The 25,707-nt window shown below is 39.5% G+C and overlaps 1 long non-coding RNA gene across 1 annotated transcript; it reads left to right on the forward strand.

Annotated features, from left to right (window-relative positions):
• Positions 1–1,324: 1,324 nt before the first annotated feature.
• LOC115022712 (uncharacterized) lies at positions 1,325–9,270 on the forward strand. The gene is made up of 2 exons (XR_003833948.1): positions 1,325–1,446; positions 7,659–9,270. It is a non-coding gene; the product is annotated as an uncharacterized LOC115022712 (long non-coding RNA).
• The last annotated feature ends 16,437 nt before the right edge of the window (positions 9,271–25,707 follow it).

The following is a 25,707-nucleotide window of genomic DNA, read 5'->3' on the forward strand; positions in this document are numbered from 1 at the left end:
TTGTCTCATTTCCTGTTCTTAAAATAAGACACCATGTTTCCTTTTATCCACTACTTATATGGCAACCGCTTAGAAACAACTGGACGCGGATATTCATTCCAAAGCTATTTGTCAAATGACTAAATCAATGCAGCATGTTGTCTCGTTGGACTGCTTTCAATGTTTAGTGGTCTGGGAAATGTTGTCACATGCTCAGACAACATTCATAGCTACTACTGTATCAGACCTCACTGACACAAAAAGCAAACCGTCTTTTGTTGATGGGCAGTGAGGCCAGTTCTACTTAATATTTGGTCTCTTCATCTTCCGTGCCGATGATGACCTGCCTGCACAAAATCCCCCTCCAGGGAAATACTTTCAATCTGTTTGTGGTTTGCAGCTGGATGCAGGTGATGGAGCTCTTTGCTTGTAGCCTGCGAGACAGCTGTGTGAGTTTGGACTGGAGTACATATGAGGCCAAAAGGCTGTCTTCACAAGCCCGTGAGGAAAGTTTTTCAAATCTAAAGAGTGGTAAAGAACAAGAGATAATCTCTTATTGCTAGCCATCTTTAAAGTGTCCAAGAAAATACTGCCAAGAAATGAAAGGAGGTCAACAGGTGGTAAAAGCTAAAAAACTTGCACTATGAAAGTTCTCATCAAACAGAATAGAGAGTTGATGTATCACATGATTATAACCCCTGCAATGTAAACACATTTTAAATTAGTAAAAAATGAAGAAAGTTGAAACTGCAAATCAATTAAGCAAAACAAACTGTAGATTGTCCGTAACGTGTTTGGAAGGAAATCCATTCGCTAATTGATTGGTGCATATTTTGAAAGTAAGCTGCTGATTGGTTTACTCATGGCCTGATTGCTATTTATGTTACAGTTTCAACGGCTTCCTGTTGGGCCGAAAAGTCATGCAAAACAGGGTTTCGCTCTCTAAACACTGGCTTGCAGATATTTGATCAAGAAAATTTTACGGCTGCCCTCTAGAGAGTCAATCAAATTATTGATCTCATGTTAGATGTGTCATGCTTGTACTTTTAATGGGAAAAAATAATATTTGACATGTTTAGTCCTACTTTTTACTTCGTCAATCTAACATTTAAATAATCGTAAACCAAAATATAACAATATCATGTATTAAAGTATATGATTCAACCAGCATTACTCAGCACATTCTGCAGGTTTATCTTCAGAGCAGGTCCGAATGTGCTCCTCGACAGACATACAGGTGGCAGCAGAGAGCCATGAGGCCACAGCAGCTGATGTCCCAGGGTCCACTGCAACACAATTAAAAATGTATGTCTTTTATTCCATGCCAGCTCCATTTTTGTGTCACTTCTCAGGACATCCAGAATTCAGAGGGTAGCAATAGCAAGGACAGCAGTAGCGACACATTGAAAGGAAAGAAATGCCGTTTGAGAAGGATGAGGTGATGGGATGCAGGCCTGGGACAATACGGTAAGTCATTAGAGCATGTTTTATATTATGTGTACAATGCAAACGTTTTTTTCTTTATGTATAAAGTCAATACAAGAAGGCGTGACACGTAAAAGGACCAAAGCTGGGTAATATTGGTGCTGAGGGGAATAATAAGGTTACACATTTTTGTAAATTTCCTATAAATCATCTCCATCATGATTTTTCCTCTCTCTCGTCTCTCTCGTCTCGCCCACACTGGGGACACAGTGAAATGTTTTGTCAGGATTCTTGTGTGGTGTCAGCGTTTTGGCACAGGGGAGTGATTTAAGGGGGCATGGCGTGCTTGTCATGCCCCCACGCCTGACTGTTCCAGTCTGCCCTCAGAGTGTGTGCAAACAAATAAAGCGCTGGGGCCTTTTTAATTATCTCCGGGGCAGAGATTGACAGCTTGTAGTGGTAGAGATAGCACAGTAACCAGCTATTACTCTAAATATTTGGTACGTTGCACAGTTGAGACCATGAGCGTGGGCTCTCTGGAGGCACATTAGTGGGTGGAACATTTAAAAGAAGTCACAATGTACTTGTTGTTATTGTGTATTAGCAATTTAACTAAACCTAGAACAATATTTGTGTCATTCCTTTTATTATTAGAGTATTTTTCCTACATTTGGCAGTTTTTGCAGTGGCACAAGACAATAATCTATTATAATGCAAGTTAATATATATTTTTTAAGTTGTCAACTTTCTTATTATTACCAATTTAAAAATGCTTTATTGTGTCATCGAGCATCAACACTTATCGCCCACACAAGGACACCTTAAAACAATGTTGATGTTGACCTTAAGGTTATAAAGGTCATCCTAAATCACTAAGCTATAACTGGAGAGGGAAAGAGCTCAACGGGGGCGTCTAATGTCAGTGTGATTAAGCTGTAATTTAGAATTTAGTATTGGAAAAATATATGCATTCAAAAATGATTTTCCCTGTTCTAAACAGACTGTTATAAATAACTTCAGTTTGTTTAATCACCACTCTTCGTACTGATATACTGTAGAAAGTGTTGACATGATTTCAACCTTAATCTAATCATTAGAAAGGAAAGAGTGAAATAGATGAAATATTAAACAATCATGGTTGATTATGCTCAAACAATATGGCATCACGAAAATATGTCATCCACAAAACAAAATTAAAATGAATTTGAGGCAGGAATAACGGTCCGACACAATTCTTTATGTTGTAGAACAAACTTTAGCTTTGACATTAACTTCACTCTTAATAATCGTATGTCATTGAATCCGTGTAATCCCTGGGTGATGCATATCTTCATAGGTTCTTAGAGGTTTATTTCGCTTACGGATTTGGATGGGTATCAAAGGCGAGCTGGGGCAGATGAAGAATAGAAATTCCATGACATGTGTTAGATATCACATTTCAGTTCTGTGGAATTCCTTGCAAACCTCTTTGTGAACATCAAATTACTCTCCTCCACTTACTACCGTTGTTTTGTATCAGTAACAATATTGTTCCACCCTCAGACTGTAGTATTTCTTAAGTATGTGGTATAAGAAAGCGGTTGCCATTCACAGTCTGCTGATATTGTGTTGTGTTATGCCACTGGGCGAGTAACAACATGTTGCTTCCTGATCTTTCCTCATGCTTAAAATGTGTCATACTTAATTTTTATTTTTTTTGGAAGGGTTGAATATGGTGATTGGTTGATGATACATTAAGTGATAACATGCTGATTTTTTGGGGGGTGCTTTAATAATTAACACACATTTGATGTATCAGCTTTCAGAATAACAACTGTTCTTCACGTACCCTGATCGTGACCCCGGATTGTTTTGCACAGGGACATTAAAGTCATTATTTACAATGCAACTGTGTGAGGGCATATCTGACGCTGATGGGCCTTGTGTTTATTTAATGCCGACTAAATGACGGGGTTCAGGCCTTCAGCTTCCTCTGCTCTTAAAATGTAATTATAGAGGGATTCCTTTCCTGCAAAGTAGTTTGACAGCTCTGTTGAACTGTTCATAATATTCTGATTCATGATGCATTGTAAATATCTACCTAGTTAAACCTATTATTAACATTGTGTCTGGTTAATTTATTAGCTTTCTTTTCTATTGTTTCTAAAATGATTTAAACTGGTATTTCTTATAATAGAGAACTTAAGCAAATATACAGTATATTGTTGTTTATAAATACTATAAATAAATACTATCTCAATATTTCAGTGCAAAAAAAGTTGATGTTTTGTAAAAAGGACTAATTGAAGGTCCAAGCCAACAACCTGAAAGGGGAAACATTGTAGACTTCCCAGCATGCACTGCATTTCTGACCCCACAGAAAGCTTTTTATAATTTTTGCCTGAAGAGTTACAGGATGTATTGTATGTTTATCAGTCTGTGATGGGAAATAACGAAAAAATATTATAACCACGAGGAAACTGGGGGTTGGTTTACTATACAAGAACAATTAAAACTAATTTCCTCCTCTCGAGACAATAATAAACACAACTACAAAGTGGTTTAACCCAAAACACCTTCCATTGTGAACGAATGCATTTTTATTGAAATGGCATACATTTGTATTTATTTATATGAATAATTAAGATATTGTAATGTATCTCCCGAGAGGCCTAATCCAGCAAACGTGTAGTTTCGGTTTTTATTTTTTATATTTTCCCACACACTGTTTTGTTTCGTTTTTTTAATGTTAGCGCATATATTTTAAGAATTATGCGTTGGACACATTTAGCAATAATCCGCCTCCATAAATGTCAGACCTGAATGTTGTGATTTTATTCGATGTTTTACCTCGCTGCTGTCGCTTCTGCACGAAGCAAAGGATCAAGGTGAGCGTGTTTTGCAAGGCCTCAGGAACAGTGTCGATTAGAGAAACTCACAATGCAACTACCGTCAATGTGTTACTGTACAGGGGAAACACACATTACACCGTGCATTAAATATAACGAGCGTTCAAACCATAATATACACAAAAAGTAAAGCATTTATTGTTTTATCAAACAAAATAAATGGATCATAACCAAAAAACAATTGCAGACGTTATTTGCTCATTTCAACATTTCACTAATGGCAAATTGCGCTCTATCAAGTAAGCACATAGTTTAAACTTAAATATTTAAAACCAAGAAGCAATTTGATTTTCCTCCGAAAATTCCCCGTAAGTCAGAAAAGCTTATATTTTCTAGGCAGATATGTTAATTGCTATCACTTCAAGGAGAATTATTCGGATTTTTTGTCATACTTCTTAAAGTGATTTTCATAAAGTTGAGGCTGAGACATATTTAGGATTATTTTTGAAAATGTGGGATTAATCAAACATTTTAATAAAAAGTTGCTCGTTGCTGTTTGTAGTGGAAGATAACTTTATAGTGGATGGGACAATGGGATTGAAAAGGCTAAGACATAATATATATTATATATACAGTTATATTTTTGGAATTAAGTATAAGCAATCGGCCTGTCACATAACAATTGAAATTAAACATATGATATTAATAAAAACAGGCTATTGAGGCAAATAAAACAATACATTTTCTACACAGAAACTTTGAAAGTTGCAGATATGACATCTCTCCGCCAGTGCAAGTATGTGATATTTCTGCTTTCAGTGAGTTTATTTAGTCTGCTGTTCATCCTCAAAGTTTCCTTACTTGTTCTGCAAGGCATGATTGAGAAAGTAAAACACACCAGGTCCACAGGAAAAGAAAAGAAATTCAATTAGTTCTTTTGTACAGTTTTGCTTATTGTCTTATGATTCACAAAATAAAGTAGCAAAAATAAATACTTGACACAACAAATAACAGACAATATAATAATGGTATGCAGTGATGATTTAGAGCTATATAAATAAAACTATTAATATAGTTGTTGATGGCCACGACTGAAAGTGAAAACTAGGTTGAATTATGTGAGAATTGAATGTAACTCAAAAACAAAAGTGAGAATTGCTTAACATTATTTATACACAATTATTATTGATATTTTGTGTTATTCTGACAAATTCCGTAGAAAGATTGTTAAATAATTTACAAATGTTTTTTTATTTTAATTAAAAAATGAAAGAATGAGTGAGAGGTCAGACTGGGAGTGACGGTGCGGTTAAGTGTGTAATGAAGCATCTCTGACGCAGACAGACTAAACAGAGACACTGTCAGCCTTACACACACACACACACACACACACACACACACACACACACACACACACACACACACACACCCAGGACGAGCATGCAATATATGTCATACGCACAGAAAAAAAATCATATTTTTGCTTTTAATCCACCTACGTAAGTATAATAACTAATAATTGCTGCTTAAGACCTGTAAATCAATCATTCGGGTTCCTTTCCTAATTTGAACGGTCTCCTCTTGCCCCTCAGACATGTTGCTCTCTTTGCTCTGTTTCTTCCCTGCCCTGACAAAGATGAGGCCAACCTACATGTTGTCATGGGTCAGGTGACTTTGGGAACATGTACTGTGCTCGGTGATATGGGATATTGGGCTTGGATGAGGTTCTTCGCTCCCCCCTCTTCGGCTCTGTTTTGACTAGCATGCCATCTCTCTGACTACCAGTGAAGCGCCAACACCCCTGGAGTGGATTCTGAGCATACCAAGGAAGAGATGCCTTTGAAAGGACAGATGTTCCTGGGCTTAACCTGCCTCTTATCCAAACCGCTACCCTCCTTCCATTGTATATTTGTTCTCGCTCTATAAATAACTGACCGGTGAAGCACAGAAAAATGTAACTGATGTGCAGTTGACCTCCAGGCCTCTAATCTTTATGAGTTAAAGGGACTTAGAAAACTCTGCAGAAAAGTTGGTTGATACAGTCATGGTAAATGGGTTTGGGCGAGGGGACAGTGAACACACCCATTTGTGTCCACATAAGGACTAGTCTAGATGTCTGGACTGGCTCAGCTGTCTTATGTAACACTAGTGTGTAGTCCTGGCAGATGAGGCGTGATGGGCTCGAGCCAGTTCAGCCACATTATCCAAAAATATACTGGCCATATTCACGTGGGGGAATATACACTTATTTGATGTTCTTCTTAAAATTTCACTATTGAAAATAAAGTTTGCTCGCCTGAGAATCTCAATGTGGGTGGTGGAGGACAAATCAGTCTTTTTAACATACCAACGTCTTGCTTTGTTTTTATTTTCTATTTTAAATTAAAACATTTAAAGGGACAGTTCATCCCAAAATAAAACAACATTTTTTTTTTCTCTTACCTTTAGTGCTATTTATTAATGTAGTTTGTTTTGGTGTGAGTTGCCGAGTGTCGGAGGTATCGGCCGTAGAGAAGTCTGCTTTCTCTTGAATATAATGGAACTAGATGGAACTCTGCGTGTGGTGCTCAAAGCGCCTTGAGTAACCGGGTTGTAATTTTTGGAAAAAGGCGTTGCTGTTGTGTTTTTCAAATGTATTTCTTGACGCTTTGAGCACCACAAGCCAAGTGCCATCTAGTTCCATCATATTTGAGAGAAAGCTCTCCACAGCCGATATCCCCAACACTCCAGCTCAAACCAAAAACAATCTAGCTTTAGAAATAGCACTACAGGTAAGAGGAAAATGTCTATTTTGATTTTGGTGTGAACTGTCCCTTTAAAACAAAATCCTGTGGTGTACATTTTTCATATCACATTTTAAAAACAGCTTTTTTCAACGTTTGTGAGTGTTTTCCCTGTTGCTGTGGCTGCGTGGATGAATGGGTGATTGTTCGAGGGCCCTTATGACAACTCTCCTGGGGCCCATCAATTCACAGAGGCTCCTGGAACATCAGGTCATGGCTAACCAGGCTCTGAAGCTGCAGCCTGGCCTCACTGTGCTGATTTTGCCACAGTTAGAGCTCAGGACCTCCAGGGCGCACAGCTGGGTCCCTTAAAAAAGCCTGGCTGAATGGTTTTAGAAACACTGCATCTCCTCTTACCCTGCACTCTCTCCCCTCTCACTCTAAAATCTAGCTCAGCACAGATATCAGATACTGTGTTTTTTACTTGATATGTTCATCTTTGCTTGCCAAAGCCCCTGGAAACCATATTAAAGTCTGCGTTCCATTATTTAACAAAAAGGCCTCTTCGTTGAAGAATTTGTCCACAATTTCCATTATCCCCTCTCTCCTTCTCTTTCCTCTTCTCTTTTTTTTTATCCACAGCTCTATGTTTCTTTTCCCCACATGCTCACACACATATTAATTTTCTCTTTTTCCCCTCCAGCGCTGCTATCGTGTTGTATCAATTACAGCTGACCACCAGTCAGGTGGGTCTGCGGGACATTTTAGATCACGAAGGGGCAGCCAGCTAGCTCAGCGCCTCCAGCCTGCTCTCAGACTCCAGTCCCAGGCCCCGCTGAGGCCTTGTCCCAGGCAGGGCAGAGAGACACCTGGCCAAACCGCAGAAACACTTCCAGCTGCAGACTGCCTGATGCTCACCACGGAGAGAATCCAGGCCAAAGGTGGAGGAGCTCTCCAAGAACTGCCATAGACGTTTCTCTGAATTTCATGATGTTTATTTTAACCGCAGTACCAAGCATTCGCTCATCTGTCGAGGTTCAGTAATGTAAGGCATGGCTTTAAGGTCCAGAGCAAACTTTTACATTGCCAACATGTTTACACTGTGTCACAATAAAAGTCTCCTTCCTTCCCCAAAATGGAAAACAAAGCAGAGCAGTAAGACGGTTAAACGGTGCTCGTCGGAGTGAAAGTGGGAGAACACAAGGGGTGAAGAAAAAAGGCAGAGAGCACAACAGCTCCCTTTTCTCTCCGACCAGTTGACATGAAAGGACACATTATGTCCGAGATTAGAGGCAATTACACTGGGAGTGCGCTTTAAGACCTCTGTTTGCCAACATGACAGGAGGGAGCAGGGCTGTAATTTGATGAGGGGGCAGCGCGATTGAGAAACTCTGCATGGCGAGCTCCCAGCAGAGAGAGGCAAAGAGAAGCCTTTGTCTGTATGGACATGCCAATTGGTAGATATGTGAATATTACTATATATACTAGGATTCATGAATTAGCAGAGGTGTCTTTATCCCCATTGTCAGATGTATTGTGAGGCTACTGTTTATGGCTGAAAAGTGAGTTTAAAGAGACTTTACAGCCTTAAAGGAAATACTTTCATCTTTGCCTTTTGTTCCAGATGACAGCTTCAAAAGCTGCTATTTATTGTTTCAGCATTTATATTAATTCAAATGGGACAATTGTGTCGGTTCATTCAAATGTCACAAATACTGTAAACATATGATTCAGCCTGAACTTTAGGTCAAACAAAAGCACCGCACCAGATCTTCAAGACGGGACATCTCCTCTCTTCTGGCCGGGCGCATTGTTCAACACACTGCGAGTTTTCAGGACAGGAAACGAGCTGCTTGTTCCAGCCCGACCGACAGAATGGAGCACGTCTTTATTTGAGGGAAGTCATTCCGTTGATATATAAAACACCAAAGCAAAGTTTCCTTCCCCCTCACTTTCCTGGTGCTATCCCCTTCAAAAGGACGCAGTCCTTTATACTGGGCTCACATGCACACACGGGACCAGAAGAAAAACAAACAGAGGCCATTTAAATATCAACCAACCTGCCTCCTGTTTGAATGGAGGAGCTACCGCACAGCTCGGCCCTGGCTTGTGCAGCTTGCTGGTGTTACGTGCTTAGCCCTTTTAGTCACGGATAAGGAGAACAACAGCAAAGCAAACCACGTTGGTGTTAATTTCTGCAGGTATAATGTGAAATTGAATATACTGTATGCGGTTGTTTATGCCAGAAAGGGAAAAACCACCGCAAATGTTTCCTCTTCTCTAACTAACAAAACGTTTCTATAGCCCCCCCCCGAGTAGCAGTTTGTAGTAGCATCAGCAACTTTGTGTTAACACAGAATCAAACAGCAACACATTTGAGAAGTTTGGCTTCTTTCATTAAATAAGAAAAAATGCTTTGTCGAAGAAATCTTCATATTCCTTGAGGTATTAAAAAAGTATTGTCTCTAATGATATTACTCAGTATACAGTTTACTCAATGCTACGGTAGGAAGACACAGTACAAGAAACAAAAACAAGAAAAGAAGTACACAAGATAGTAGAGTGCAGTATTAGTTAGTGGACCTGTTTGATTAAAGTGCATTAAATGAAACGTGCTGTCACAAACATAAGGAATGTGTCTCGTTTTTATTTAATGTCTGATGGATGAATATGTACGCTACATGAATAAGAATTGAAAGTAAAAAGCGAAGCAGAAATAGTGCCATGAGCAGCCATTGTTTTAGTATCAGTTCTAAAACTCAGGTCTCCACCAAACATAATTGGTATCAAAAACTTTTTAACATCCAGTCCTACTTTTCCCTCTTTGCTGTATTGTTCTTCTTTGCCAAATCTTCCATAAGGGTGTTTGAAAGGAGGAAGAGGACCACCTATTAAAGTGAAATCTTAGGAGTGATGGATGAGAGCTTGTTGAGGGGGAGCAGAGCAGCATACACCCCAGGGGAGGTGGATGATGAACAAGGGGAAGGGAAGGGGTGGTGGCCGGGATGGGGGAGAGTTCACTAAATCCCCACTCACACGTCTTGCTGTGGGTGGAGGGGATGGAGACCTCCCATGCTGTCTGACTTAGACATTTGACTGATTCAATCTTCTAAAGTACTTTAAACTTTTGCCTGTTTTTCCTCAAATCTTTTACTTTCATCTACATTGTTTCAGTTAATATATGCCCGACCAAGAGGTAGACTAAGTTTTTTCTAAAAACATTTCTTAGATATATATTCTATATGTTTACATGGTAGCTGTTTGCTATACTGTACGCTGATGATTTCTCTCTGGGTTAAAGGAGTACAGCACACATTTTACATTACACTCCTATAACAACTGTTGGACTCATGATGGACAAAGAAAACAACATGGACGCAGCAGGACCAGAGATATTGCACACATTCTTGGCACCCACATTACCCACAATGCAACTTAGTGTGTAATGCCGGCTAATGTAGCATCGAGCCTCTGCAGAGATGAGGAGCGGGCTACAGAGGTCCGGTGAGATCACTGCTTTCTAACTCCAAATGACACGGACTCAAGTGACATCACCTGAGGCAAATTTACCAGATTACCAGATTTTATGCAACTCATTTTCACATATGCAGTATGCAGTACTCCCCCAGACCTGTAAACAGACTTTGATGTGTAAAATCAGTGCTCGATCGATCATTTTCAATAATTCAACATGTTTTTAAGTTGTTTATTTAGTTTAAGAAGTATTTTCTTAAACCATAAAGGAACACTTTCCAAATCTAAATCTCCACATTTAGAGATCCGTGTTTTTCATTGGGCAGTGTATGTATGTGTGCTGCCACACATAAACCAATTCAATGAATATTTAAATAACAGCAAAAATATAAAATGGTAAAATAAAATAAAAGGAAACTTTTGTAATACTTTTCAAAACAACTACGATTTGAGTTCAAGCTGTGATATTTGGGTGTAATGCTCATGCTTGCATCTGGTTTAACTTGCACAGATTCAAGCCAGTGTTGATAAAATAATACCATTAAATATATTTTAACTGTACTATTAACGGGGGTCTGGGCTAATGCATAATAAAGTATAGTAGGGATGAGAAAGAGATACATGCTCAAACAAATATATCAAGAGTCAACTCATCCAGCAATTAGATTCTGTTCCCTTTTTACGAGTACATTTGAATCTTGTTGTCAATAAATGGCAAATGGTGAGGCTGCAGCACTTGTGGTTTGACGCCTGGTGTGTGGAGGAATTACGGTTGTAGTAGTTTGCCTTTAACTGTCAGGAAATGACCCATAATCTGCAAGCGTTTGACTGCTGCAGCATTCCTGTGAAATGACACAAGTTGAGGTAGATTAGGGGTTGGGTAATTAGCTCATTAGTCAACATAAACACATGGCAGGGCTCCCCCCATTTCTACACACCCTACCCTCTCTCGTCGCCCACAGCTGGTGGCGAAAGTAAGTTCTCACAAATGTATGCACACACACACACACACACATGCATACCTGCGAGAACACATATACAGACACGCACACTGCACCCAGACCACTTCATCATTAAACCAAATCCTTTCTTCTGGACTTTTTCCCATGTTTTTTTTTCTGGCCTCATCATCTCTTCTGTTCTGCTTTGCTCCAGACAAGCCACTCTTTCATATTGTAGTCCTGGGGGCTGGGGGCCAGCCACTTTTCGCCAGCACCTCACAGCTTATCAGAGCACTTTATCAGCCTGAGGGAAAGAGATGTGGGTTAAAGCTCTTCACTCTTCTTAGAAAACCAGCAGGCTGTCAACTAAACAAGTATTTGTAAGCTGGGGCTCAGAAACGTGTGCCTTGTGACAAAGAGAAAAGCTTCAGGGGTCATGTGATTCAGTGTGTGTGTGTGTGTGCGTGTGTGTGTGTGTCTGTGTGCATTAAATACAGGACATCCTTTGTGCAGTGAGTTAAGCTGGTCCCCACACAGCCTCTCTTGTTGCTCAGGGGACAGATGCTGAACACTGGAACCTGGACAGCCCTTCACACCTCCTAAATGCAGCAGGAGGCCTTTAGCTTTCTCCTCCACTTAATTTCTCTCTCTTCAGCACACCCCTGGAGATCAGCATAATGCTCTCTTTCATCAACGCATCACAAATCATACGAAATATTTCGGCAATCTTCATCGAGAAGGTGTTGAAAATTGAAACACTTTTGAGTTTCACTTCCGCCACATTGATAAAAACCTGCAGAGAGAATCTCGCCTTTGAGCTTCAACACCATTTTAGCACCTTGAATTTCGGTCACAAGCAACTTTTCATTTCGGAACAGGACTGGCTGTGTTTGCCTCTATGCCATTGGAAACAGAAGGCCTGTTTGATGGTGTTTAGTGATTGATATGAATGGCCATTTGTGCGGCTTTCGACTGTACAGAGCTTGTTGCGAGGCCAGGCCACTCGGGGAGCAGTGCACCTTGGTCACGTGATGCTCGACGGGGCGGAGGTGGAACAAGCTGACGAAAGAGAAAGAGGGGGAAATGGATGAAGGAAGAGAAAGAGAAACTACTGTACAAGAGATCAATCAGATGTGGTTTCCTGCTGAGACAAATTGTTAGAATGGAGGTTGTGTTTAGATACAGCTACTTGATCGGGAGACAACACAACTGATGGATCCATCCATCAAAGCCCGGAGAGACAGCACACACGGCGATGGATCACACATCATTTTCTGGGTAATTTAAAGAGGGAAAAAACTTTGAGTTTGAGTTTCGCTACGTCCTCGAAGTCGCAGTGCGTAAGATTTAGACCGATATGTTTTTGGAGGGGTTTGACTGTGTGGGCGTGTGTGTGTACTTGACAGATTGCGAAACTTAAAGTTTTGCTTCAGGTGCAATGACGCCAGGTTGGTTTTCAAAAAATCCCAGTCATGGGTGGAGAGTTAACGTGCAGAGGCACAGTTCCTGCTTTGCATTGGTGTTGTTTCATTACCTAAGAAATGGAAGGAGTGGAAAGGCAAAACATATCTGTCATAATATTGTGATTTGATGCTATACACTCCCTTTATGGCTTTAGCAGGTTCTACCTTGTTATGGTGCATTTATGAGTTTTTATTTAAAACCTTCTGGAGTCTTTTTATTTGTAATAATACACTTGTGAGTATAGTAAGATAACATTATTGACAGTATATAGAGACAAGCTGAGGAAACCAATTTAAAGTGCTTAATAAAACATCTTTTGAAATATTTTGTTAAAACTGTGAATTATTAATATTTTCAGGCTTACATAGACGTTCAATGAAAAAGGCATATTACAGCACTTTACATGTAAATAGACTGTAATATAGTTGTATTGCTTACACTCTTCAGTTTTAGTTGTGTTTAATAGTGCAACAGTATTTTTTTTAATGTGACTATGACTAAAGATTTGTATATTTTTGTAGCCACCTGTGTGATCTTTCTTGTATTTTTGGGTTCCTGGTAACGTTCTACTTTGTTAAATTGACAAAATGATAAGTCGGACTTATAGCTGAGTTTGTGGGGAATAAACAGAAATACATGCATGGGGGGTGAGAACGGTTTTAAAGGTGCTAAACAAATATAAAAAGCAATGCATAGAAAGTCAGCAAAAATGAACCAAAATCCACTTGGACCCCAGAGGGTTAATGCGGTACTGTGTGATAAAGACTTATAATACTCATATGAGACATATGAATATCATACAAATATCATGTCAGATGGTGAACGATCCTTTGGGCCAGCTGTCCCTTCTCATTTCCATTTGATCAATATTGATATTAATAGCAAGAGTTAGAACAACAAACCGGCTGTGAGGGACGCTACCATTGACAGTGATTAGTGAGGGAAAGTGCCACACCTTGCTCTTTGGCAGCGGGCCACGGCCTTATCAGGCTTGATGAATTACATTGACACCCAAGCTATCTTAATGACTTCGTCTATCTACCCATCTCCCCTCTCCTTCCTCTCCCTTTTCCCAGCCCTTGGCCTTGCTCCTGCATCCTCCCACTGTTAAAATACCCAGAGCTGATTTCTGTCATTACATGTGTGTGTGTGTGTGTTTGTTTGTACTAGAGGGGAGTAGGCTATTACGGTGCTAAGCCGCCTTCCAATTTGTGCTTTATAAGAGCATAAGAAGTTATTTTTTATTGACAGCCAGTGTCAGCAGCGGTTTGATGACTCATGACAAGAGGAAAGGAAAATATGGGCATGTTGTCTGAGAAATAAATAATAAAAACACACCTGCGGTAACTTGAAGCACACCATGATCAGACGCCTAAAAATATTATCGTCTATTTATAGCATAATAATTACCTTTTGCATATTTTTGTCCTCAATGACTAAACGTGGCATTGAGGTTTGTTACTACGCCTGACGTGTTGAAATTAGGTGTGTTGCCACCAGAGAAGGTTAAATAGACAGCGCAGAGTGAGTAAATATCTCGCTGTGTGACCTGATCCTTGATGGTGAGCAGTTGGCATCCTGGAGTCTCATTTCCTGGTTTTTAAGAGGGCATCCTTCCTTCTTTGACTCCAACTTCCTCTGCTCTATCACACCCATTGTGCAAAGCATTGCTCGTAGATTCTCCCAGTGAGTCTACGAAGGTGCTTCAAGTGGCCCTTGGACTTCGGCTTTAATTTGTTCAGGACAAATGGCCACTAGCTGCAGCCGTTTTCACCACCTGTCCTGAGGCCGTCATTGACCGTGGCTTTAAAGTCTCACATTTAGTCATCAATCTGTGAAAACCTGTGCCCTTGTTGGGATGGTTTGTTGATGTTTTTCTCCCCTTCAAATGGACCGAAGACCAAATCTATTAGATGTTGCTATTTTGGTGAACGCAAATATTATTTCACTGATTGTAACAAGGGCGAACATGTCGTTCCAGGAGTTCGAAAAATCACTTGATGAGAAAAACAACTTTGCGTGTGGGAGTAATGTTGCATATGTAATTAGAACATACAGAGTTTTAGAAACAAATAAAAAAAAGAAATGACTGTAATTAAAATAATTTCTCTTTATATTTGTTTTATTTTATCTTATTTAACTTAAAAATGTCAAAGGTTCTGTTGGTGCACTAACAACTGTATGTTGTACTTTTTAAAAAGCAACGAGTCTTTGTAGATACAAAGACTTGCTTCAAAATGTCTTTTTAAAACAAAAAAAAGTGGCAGAAAATATCATGTCACTTGTTTCGCCAACATTTTAATACAAAAGAAAATGTTAAAGCCATGGTCCGTTCAAAGTTAATAACAGTTGCCCCACTGCAAAAAAGGGTTTCACATATTGTAAATGTTTTTAATGTTACATTTTTTTACCAGAAGAGTCATATAGTTGAGCAGAGAAACACACGAAATACATGTTTTTATCTTTAATTCAAGCTCGTCAAACATTTATGTGAAAATAACCTCATATTTATATGGTCAAAAAATAGCTGATTGGTCATCGTGTTAGGACTCAGCACTAGCTTAAACTCATGTATATACTTTTTGCAGCGCACAGTCAAATCGCTTATCTAATAACAGCCTCCTCACTGTCATTAGGTGAAACCAAGACGGATGTTTGAGACGGTTAAGAGGGGTGGGGGGGCAGGCTGGGAACTTTATCCCACTCTTCTAATATTTCTACCCACAGTTGAACCTCAGCCCCAGCCTGCCATTGGCTGTCTCACATGAACACCAATTAGGTGTGATGTAGGACAGAAATAAAGGCCGATGCACTTTGCCATGAGGAGCATTTGTTTTTTCTTCTCTTCTCAACGTCAGAGCGGGTAACCGGTGTGCGGTCCAAGTATTCTGGTCATAATAGTAGCTCAGTGTTCCGGGAACTCCGGGATAAAAAGTGAAAAAAAAACACGGTGGTGAGGTTTTCTGGGTAATAACTCCATCTTTCTGTATTGCAGTGCAAGAGGGAGGAGGAGTGTCTTTCTCTCTCTCTCTCTTTTTTTTTTTTTGTTCTGGCAGGTTCCATAGCCTCCTGTCCATGGAAAGCACACTCTGCACATTCTGCAGACAAGGGTCTTCAGGGAGGAAATAGAGAGGAAATTGTGCAGAAAGTGTAAAAAATCAGTCTCTCCTTTTCTCTTTCTCTGCCTCTCTGTGGCTCACTTCACACAAAGAACAACTCCTTGTTTTCAGTTCACTTCTAATTACTTATATTTATCCCTCAGGGGGCAAGTTAACGTAAGAAGTTTACACAGAAATCATATACATTCAATTATTTAGAGGCCAGTTTAAAAAAAATCTAAAACAACAAGTCATTCATATATATGTTTGAATTATTCTGGTTTTCTTAAGTGTACAATAGCATCAGAACTCACTGCCAAGTGTCTGTGCTCCTTGACTTCTCTAACAAGATAATAAACAATTAACACTCTCTGCGCTGGTGTTAATGCATGATCAGAATATGAAATGTAATACAAATTCAGCGCGACTAGATCTCTGACCTTCCGCTAACTCGTAGAAAATGATGTTGATTTTCTTTATAATCCCGGGCTTCGGCAAGAATGTTGAGGACAAATATGATGAAGCGGAACAGGAAACTTTAGTAGCTTCTCAAGATCTTGGCAGATTTCATCCTCTTCCCCCACTAGACAAATAACGGCAAAGCTCATCTTGCACACCCAGTTTGTCTCTTTTACACTCCTACATTTTCTGTTTCGAGGCTGGGGCTGGGGGAGTCTGTATGGATTTGTGTATATGCAGAGGTGGTCATGTGTGTATTTATGAATGTCAGGCAGTGTTTTGTTGCAGTGGAGGGGAGATTTAAGAGCTCAAATTTGAGAAGGAGGGTAGTAGAGAGAGACAGAAAGAGAGAGAGAGAGAGAGAGGTTTGTAAATCTTCTCAGGGGAGCTCATTTGTGCCGGGTGGTCACACTTTTGGAGTTGGTAACTAACCTCCACCACATGCTGTCACCTGTATTTGAAGTTACGATGCGGTTTCATTAGGTCAGCTCCCCCGGCGTCTAATGGGTGGTGCTGTCTTTAAGAAAAAGAGAAAGCAGTTGCCCAGGTAACATCCAAACCTGGGTAACAAACTAAAGTACTATACCTGCACAACAACCTTTTCCTCATTCTGTATATTGAATTATAACCCATGCATATGTCATTATCCAAACACAATGCATTTACGTTAAGAGAAAAACTGCCTTTACAATAAAATTGCCTCCCTTTGCAGTTTAGAGGCACACACTCCTTAGGGTTAGATATAGTAGAGGACCTCCGGCCTTCACTCTGTCCGTGATGAATAGTGTCGAAGCAGATGCATCTGCCAATCAGCCCAAGATGAATTTAGGTCACTTCCTTTTCATGCAATGCCAAACTAGAAATAGAACTACGGCCAAACAATCCCCTTGTAATCAAATACTGAGGATGGGATTTCAGCAAAGGTTATTCATTTCTTGTTGTCACATACAAGTGTTCTACACCGTCAGCCCGAGTATGGAAAGAACGTGTTTTCCTTGTCTTTGGTTGTCACCTATGAACACAATGTGAAAGTCAGGAGCATTGTGAATACTGGGAAGTTAAACATGTTGTCAGCCCAGATCTCGGGTTAATAAAGCAAAGACAGAGGGGAAAACACTTCAAAGAAACTTCTAAGTAGTTTTGGCAGTGGGGGGGGCGTTGCCACAGAAAGACCATGTTTGGGATTGAATGAAAAGAAGCATGTCACCGGAGGGAAATGTGGTCAGGCATGTTCAATGTATCAAAAGAAAAATAATTGATAAATAAAAGGAGGACGGAAAGGTTGTAAACTTCACAGCCTGAGCCGAGGAGGGAAGAGACCCCTGCAGTCTGTGATTATTTAACCACAAAGCCTAGTCCAGTTTCTGCAGCAGGCTGCATCCTAATAACAAAATCACACAAAACACACACTCGTACACACAGACACACAGAGAGACCCTCGTGCCGAATAACGGAATCATATCTGACCCAAACAATGTGAGAGTGGAAAGGTGCCGTTCAAGATTAGGCTGCCTTTGATGGTGACGATGTCTGATCTACACAATGTTGTTTTGAACTACATTCTGTAAAACACATTACATTTGAATGACACACAGTTTACAGTGTAGCTATTTGGTATATAAGTATCTATACTCAGATACATATATAAGCACAGAGGAGGAAGATAAGAGATTTAGGAATAAGGAAGTTTCAACTTTGTGTTTAGGTGGGACAAATTACACTGTACATTTTTTAAACTATTGAGTATCTATTTCATAATTACAGTAATAATATTAAGTTGATATTGCCATGACTTTAGCTATGATTTCCACCTTCACCAAGCGTACAAATCTTTTTGTATATATGTATATTTCTTCCACTGAATGGAAACAGTACATAAGTGTTGTACCTGAATCACTACAAATGGTTTCATGAAAAGGAATTCAATGTTCCTTTACCAAAATCATTGTGTGTTTCCTGGAGGACTAGAAAAACATGTTGAATGCATTTCCTTCTTCAAAATATTTGCAAAGCCAGATTTCTTTGAATACTTTCAAAACCTGCATTGTTTACGTCTGTGTTTACATCAGCGAGCACATTGCTATGTTGTGTGGACATATTACTGCCACCAACTGTCAATCACTGGAATATTGGCAAACCATGAGCAGAACATTCATATTGTTGATCACAAGACACAAACACAATGGGGACTCACTCATCAAAGCATTGATCCATACAGCGTCACTAGTGTTGAAGAACTCCACTGGGTGTCTTTACATTTAGCTCTTGACTTTCAAAAATGAAACTTAATATATTCTGCCTCATTTACCCAGAGATCAGAGGGGAAAACTTATTTAGACAATGTTGCTTCAAGGGAGCTTTTTCCCCCTCTCCTCAGACTTTTCTGGCCAGACAAAAATGTCTACACCAAATGTCCTGTAACAGGCGGTCACGGATTAATCTGTGTGCTGTGCATTGACTTCGTTGGGCCTGACAGCCCTGGTAATGGAGCGTATGAATGGTCCAGATTCCACTACAGGTAGAAAAACCCGAGGCCAGGAACCTTTTTAGAAAACTCAGCTGATTACAAAAAAGGAGAACACTTCCACCGCTGGCTTGGTAAAATAAACATGTGTGGCATTGAAACCCATCAGTTGTAATAGAGTTGTGGGCCGGACTTGGGGGGCACATTATTTTCTCTCTTCAAAGGCGAAAAGAGAGAGAGAGAGAGAGAGAGAGAGAGAGAGAGAGAGAGAGAGAGAGAGAGAGAGAGAGAGAGAGAGAGAGAGAGAGAGAGTCTGCCACAGGGTAGCAAAGACTGAGCTGTATTCCATGTCAACAACAGGCCTATTCATCTCTCAGAAGGTGAGCAAATCTGGAGTCTGTGGTTGAATATTCGAGATAGAGGAGGAGTCGAGTGTTAGAATTTGAGAAGTGTTAATCAGGGAGAGGATGTGGGCCCTTCTAGCCTGTACCTGATTACCACCAAATGGGCCAGCAGCAGCAGCAGCAGCAGCAGCAGCAGCAGCAGCAGCAACAGCAACAGCAGCAGCAGTAGCAGCAACAGCAGCAGCAGCAGCAGCAGCAGCAGCAGCAGCAAGAAGTGAAACTATATGAAGGGTCTTTCCACAGGTTCTTTTAGATACAGCCAATTCTTTGCTTGTTGAGACTGACCAGAGAAACATAGTCTGTTTCTCCAGTATCTCTATGACGTACGTGTTTAAGACAAAAGAGGTCTCAGAGCTAATTGTGCTGACGGGAATAGCCGACTATTTAAGCTCCTTGTATTCCTCTTGTTACATTATCTGTGGTTGCCTTCCACAGGTGCCCCATCATGTGCCTCTAACACAGATTGTCAGTTCATTACTCCCAGCTGAAGAATGCTCTCGCTCTCCCCCCCCCCCCCCCCCGAATGATTGGTCGTGACAGTGAGAGTGAGCCAGCGACTGTCTTCTGAGCTCAGCACATCACTCAGCTCTCCCTGCCAAGTTTAAGTACGTGACTCAACATTGTGATACCTTTGAATCACGTATCTCTCCCTGTGTCTCACTCTCATCTTTTCTCTATGGTCGCTGGTGGGTTTTTCCTCCCCACTGCGTTTCAGATGTTTTTTTACACAGTCCTGCTGCACAGCCATTAAAAGGCCAGTGATTTTAACAAGACAATAAAAAAGGAAAACAGGTTTATATTTGGTTTCTCATGTGTGTCTTTAGTGACCTGACTTAGTAGCTACAGTGCATCGCTGGATAGAGACAGAAGAATGACAGCATCGGTGAAAACGGCCTTAAACATACTCTTGTCGCTGTGTTCGCATTTTTTAAATGACACAACACTGGAAAGTTAATTTATTAACATTAAAATATCCGGCTCAGTACACATGTTGTTAACAATTATTTGATGATTAATTATAACAAACCTTTATCATAATGTTTGTTATGTTATCCTGTAAAGGTAATGTGTATTGAATTCAGGTGCTCATTTGTTTTGGGGACATTTTACATATCATACTTCAAATGCTAAAATATGAATTTTGCATGCACCCTTTTCATAATGTTAGGGAGGTGAGAAAAGTGAGAATTCGATTATTATTATACGTTTTTTTAAAAACCTTCAAATATCAGTATTGGCCTCAAAAAAACAGCTCTAATTAGGGCATTGTAAGTTATACTAAACTAAAAGAATATCACAAATTGAATAGTTGAATTAAGTATATCTACAGCTATACAACATTTTAGATCCATAAAGTCTCGTTATCTTGCAATAATATAAAATTAATTAATTGTATTGTCTCATACATTTATACTGGAGCGATAACTGTCCTTAAGTCTTTAAACAATAGTGGGGTTGTTTCTATATATATGTACTTGTACATCTCACTAAAGTATAAAAAGACCCATATGCCACAAGTTATACTTATTTATAAATATGGTGTTAACATAATCTACAGGGAGCCCAAAGGACTGTCTGTGACCTCATAAAGATGAATGTGAGGCTTTCACAGCAAGAGAAGGAAATGTAACAATGTAACAATATGATTGTTTTGCACTTCCTCTAACATGAAAGCCACACAGAAAGAGACAAGTCTATTCTCAGCCATAAAAGGCTCATTGCTTGTCTTATTTTAAACTTGTTTATTTCTGAGAGGAATATTTAGAATATTTTTAGACTAAATGAAAAGTGTCCGGAGGTTTGAAAAAGGGGGAATTCTCTGGAGGAGGCCCAGATGTTTTAAACACGCACAAATTTACAACTGTCTGCTCGTCACATAACGGACGATATCACAACATCCGGCTTTGTACTTTGTAACCATAAAGCCACCACCAAAGAACCTCCACTTTGTGAAGCGATCCAACATGTGATAACGTGCGCCCTGCATGTGCTGAGGAGCAGAGTACACTGGTTCATTCTGTCATGGCTGCCGGAGGCCAGGTGAACATTTCCCACTTCACTCTTTCCTGTTCTTCTTAAGAGCCAGGCAGGTGAGGCAGGGAAGTCCACTTAAGATAAGTGGATTACATAATATGTATTTTAAGCCTTGCAGTGACCGTGTCAGTCTGCCGCACGGACACACTGGGTATAGCTCTTTTACTTATAATAATAAAGCAGTGATTATGATTGTATTATGTCCAACAGAGCATTTTTTACAAATGATCAAAAGTGCAATTTAAGATTTAAATTAGGCTTGTATTGTTTCCTCATTATTATCTTGATTTGGTCACCATGTTGAATACTTATATAATGATGTAATACATCATTATATAAGTATTCTAATACTTCATAATTGTTATTACTACAGCGAGGAGAAGGTGGGAGGTACAGAAGAATTGTGCAGTTTTCCTACTTGTTATAGTAAGAATTTAAGAATATGATTCTTTCTGTTAAGTTTATTTTCACGAGTTTTAGTATCACCTATACACCAATTATTTCGGCCATTCTAGGGCAGCTCAACAAGCTGTAAACAAAGTTGTTAGAAAACATTTGCCTATTTACACAGCCAGCAGAAGCAAAATTAGCATTCATCTAGAGTCATATATCTTGTCAGCTGACAAATATAAGTCCATTACAACCCTTTCTTTTAGCTGTTTTGGTCCCCATCAACTCCCGAGTTAAATATCTGGCTTTTCGCTGGCTAAATACTCCACTATGTTCACAAGCTGGTCGTTAACTTTGACCGGCTGTTCGGTGCTAAGAAGGTAATGCACAAGTGGACTTTGTGGAGCTTTTTCTCTGAAAACAGCTGCTTGTTGTGGCTGAAAACAATACTGATGAGAGCGGTGAGAGAGAACCAAAACTGCAAAGACGCTAAAAGACGTTAAAACGATCCGCAGAGCTGAGGGGAACCGCAGAACCGGGTGTTAATATGAATATATAGACTGCAGTAGCTTTAAAGAACATATCAACACACGGTTGCATAAATAGATCACAACTTGAGTGAGCTTTCAGCGCCAGAGAACATGAGGGAGATGGGAGAATTTGGAAACTAGTGAAAATAGTAAAGTTTGTTTTGGGAGAGCGTACGTGACCTCTTCAAACTCTCAGTCCAGAATAATCATTTTCACTGCCACAAGAATAGCTACATAATTGTGAGGAATGCTTCGACTTCTCTAAGTACTGTTCGATTTATCCTGTCAGTAAGCTGCGATCCCCTGATGCCCCTCTGCAAGTGAAAAAGTGTGGAAAAGAAGAAGTTTGTTGAGTGAAACATGTTCAGACAGTACACAGGGAATAAAGGCAAACAATCACTTCCACATCAAAAGTGACAGAGCAAATGGAGCTCCGTTTACACACAGACATTACATTCAAGTGATTTTCACATTCCAGCCTCTTGACTTTCAATGTTCTCCCCTGAATGAAATAAAACAATTCAAACTCTAAAGCCAAACTGAACTAGTTTGTCTTTGTAATCAACAATATATATTGTGTAGCACTGTTTACACAGTACGCAGTGCGGAAGTGGCTTCATAAATAAGCAAGAGCAGTGTGTGTTGTTTTCACTATATAAGGCTCTCAGCGAGTAATCATTAAAAAAAAAAAGCATGCTCCTTTAGTCATAACCTGGGAATTTGGAGATTTTGACAAGACTCTGCACAAAGTCACAGGGCAGGCACCAGTTGGACTGACACGTGGGTGGACTGAGCAATCAGAGACAGAAATAAAGGCGGCCTTTATACGGCTATTCTCGCTTTGCTTTTCTCTCCTCCTGTGCGTCCAATATATTCAATATTTAGAAATCTCAACAATGTTCAGATAATCAGAGGCGAGTTGTGACGACTCACATGTACTCTGTAAGTGTACTTACTATTTACTCTCACTCAAGTACATTTTTGGTGAAAAATCTATACTTTTTCTTTATTACAGATACACCATGAGCAAGATACTGAGATCTTTTATATTGTAAAACAAGATATTTTTTCTATTTTATTTCTGTTTTAACAAATAACTTATAGCTATAAAACCACATCACTTTACTTTGTCATCATTATACAAATTAACATATCTTGTTAACATTTCCCCTTATTTTAACATACTTACTTATTTACTATTTTCTTTGCCTCTTATTGTTTTTATATTCATATTTGTAATTGCCGATTTATTTATTTTTGCCCCGTTTTATGCATTTACAGCACTCTGTTTTTGAAAAATGCAATGTAAATAAAGTTTTTATAATTGTTATTATTATCATCATGTTATGATAAGAAAAGAATATCCACCTGTATTTATTCAACGAGTCTTGGTGACATTTTGATCTCCTAATTAGTTTTAATGAGTCATATGATATTGAGAGAGATGTACTCCAGACTTTTCCCCACATTGCAAATAATAAAGAACTTAAAATGTAATAAAAGTATTCCATATTTATATCCCAAATAACTCAGATCCTCATGATCAGTAAAGACTCATCATCTTTATAAGTACAGATCAAGATTCAAATGTGCATAAACAAATGTCTTCTTAAACATATTGTAAGATGCATAAAAGAGTGTGTATCAAATATCTCCGCTTCACTTTACAAATGTGTCATTGCGAGATTAACAAACATGTCACATCCTTCCCTTTTCTAATAAGGGAAAGTATGTCAGGCACGCACGCTGCCTCCCACACTCTATTTGTTGTCCTTTATTCCCACGACGTGTATAAAAAGGATCAAAATGAATTTGATATCTTTATACATCTCAGTCTTTAAAGCTCTCTGGTGGCTGATGATCCCCCAAATTCCACCCCTTCTCACCCCCCCCCCCACCCCAAAAAAAAAAAAAAGTTTAAAGCCTCTCGCTCAGCTGGGGTCTCCCTTTGTACGCAGAATGTTCAAAGTATTACACTGTCACTAATCATCCATGTTACAACATCTTGAGCAGCGAGGGCTCTCACTCTGACTCCACCAAACCATTATGGTGCCACGGGGTTGGAGGAATGGTCCACTTTGATCTCCTCAGAGGAGAGCTATGGAGACATCTTTCAGCCTCTCTCTGCTCCTCACCTCGCTCCCCCCCCCCCCCCCCCCCCTTCTGCTCTCCTCCCCCTCACTCCCTCTGCTGAGAGACTTTAAACAGTAGGCTGGAGGCTGTTATTTTGGGAGGGCTGAGGGAAGAGGGGGCGAGTGAAGAATAATATCTTGTACTCCAGGGCCTGGACGGCTCCCCCAGCCCATCAAACGAGTAACAAATGCGGCTACAGACCCATAAAGAATAAAGGGAGGGTAGAAAAGAAGAACGAGGGGGCAACATTTTTCTGACACAGTTTTATGGCTCTGCTTATTACAAGGAGCAGCTTAAGCTCTCCCTCCTCTCCTCGCTCAGCTCACCGCCTCCTTTATCAGTCATATCTACACATTCCTGCAAGGATGGAGGGGTGCAGGATGGAGGGATGGACGGGGTGAAATAGTTGCCTAGAGAGTGGATTGATACGTTTTTATTTTTATTCTGATATATATTTTAATACTTCTGCTGAAATCAAGCTTTTAGGATTGATGGAAGGATGTTAACCATTTCTCTTTTCCTCTTTTGTGATATTTCGGTACCTTTTCTTTCATAATGATCTTTAAACATCGATCACAGTCTTCAACTGGAATTCATAATAATTTGTATTTAATAATAATAAGAAAGTGAAGGAATTTTATGATTTTATAATGTATTACACAAAAAGTTGCTTTCCTCATCCATAATTATTGATTTTCATGTTTGTATTTATTTATTTGTGCTTGTACTTCAACATTTAATTGCCTTTAAATGTGCTTTATAAATACATTGACAGATAATAAAGATGTTTTTGTCACTTGTTACTATTCAGTAGCATCTGAATCTGAACAGCACAATAAAAGTGTTACACACATGTTGACTGTAACGACACTATGAGGTGACATTACATTACAGGTGTGTGTATGTAAGTAAGTGAAAGACAGTGGCTGTGTCTGAAATCACTCCCTTTGTCCTAATTCTAATCCATTGCATTTCATAGATGTGGAAACTTTTTTCTTCATGTTTATGCATCACAAGTGCCTCAAATCTTCCTGTTTGTAAAAGAGCGTCTATTAAATAGTGAGTAGTAAATGATTTGATAAGGAAGAAGCTTCGGACACATTGCATTTGTTCTGAACCCCTAATTTGAAATTTCTTACCAGTAATAGACATTATTTACGTTACATGTACTTTCCAGTAATTATCACTTTTCTCTATTTTAACGTTGCTCAGTAACTATAATGTTTGCTTTACCTCCTTGCTGAATTGAGCATGGCTGACATGCCTGGGGCAGTGACCTTCATACAGCAGCTGATGGCTCCTATGCTTCTGTTGTGGTCACATTTCAGAGGATTGATTTTCACATAGTTTTTTTGTACAAT

The sequence above is a fragment of the Cottoperca gobio genome, chromosome 17 (assembly GCF_900634415.1).
Source record: "Cottoperca gobio chromosome 17, fCotGob3.1, whole genome shotgun sequence".
Taxonomy (NCBI): domain Eukaryota; kingdom Metazoa; phylum Chordata; class Actinopteri; order Perciformes; family Bovichtidae; genus Cottoperca; species Cottoperca gobio.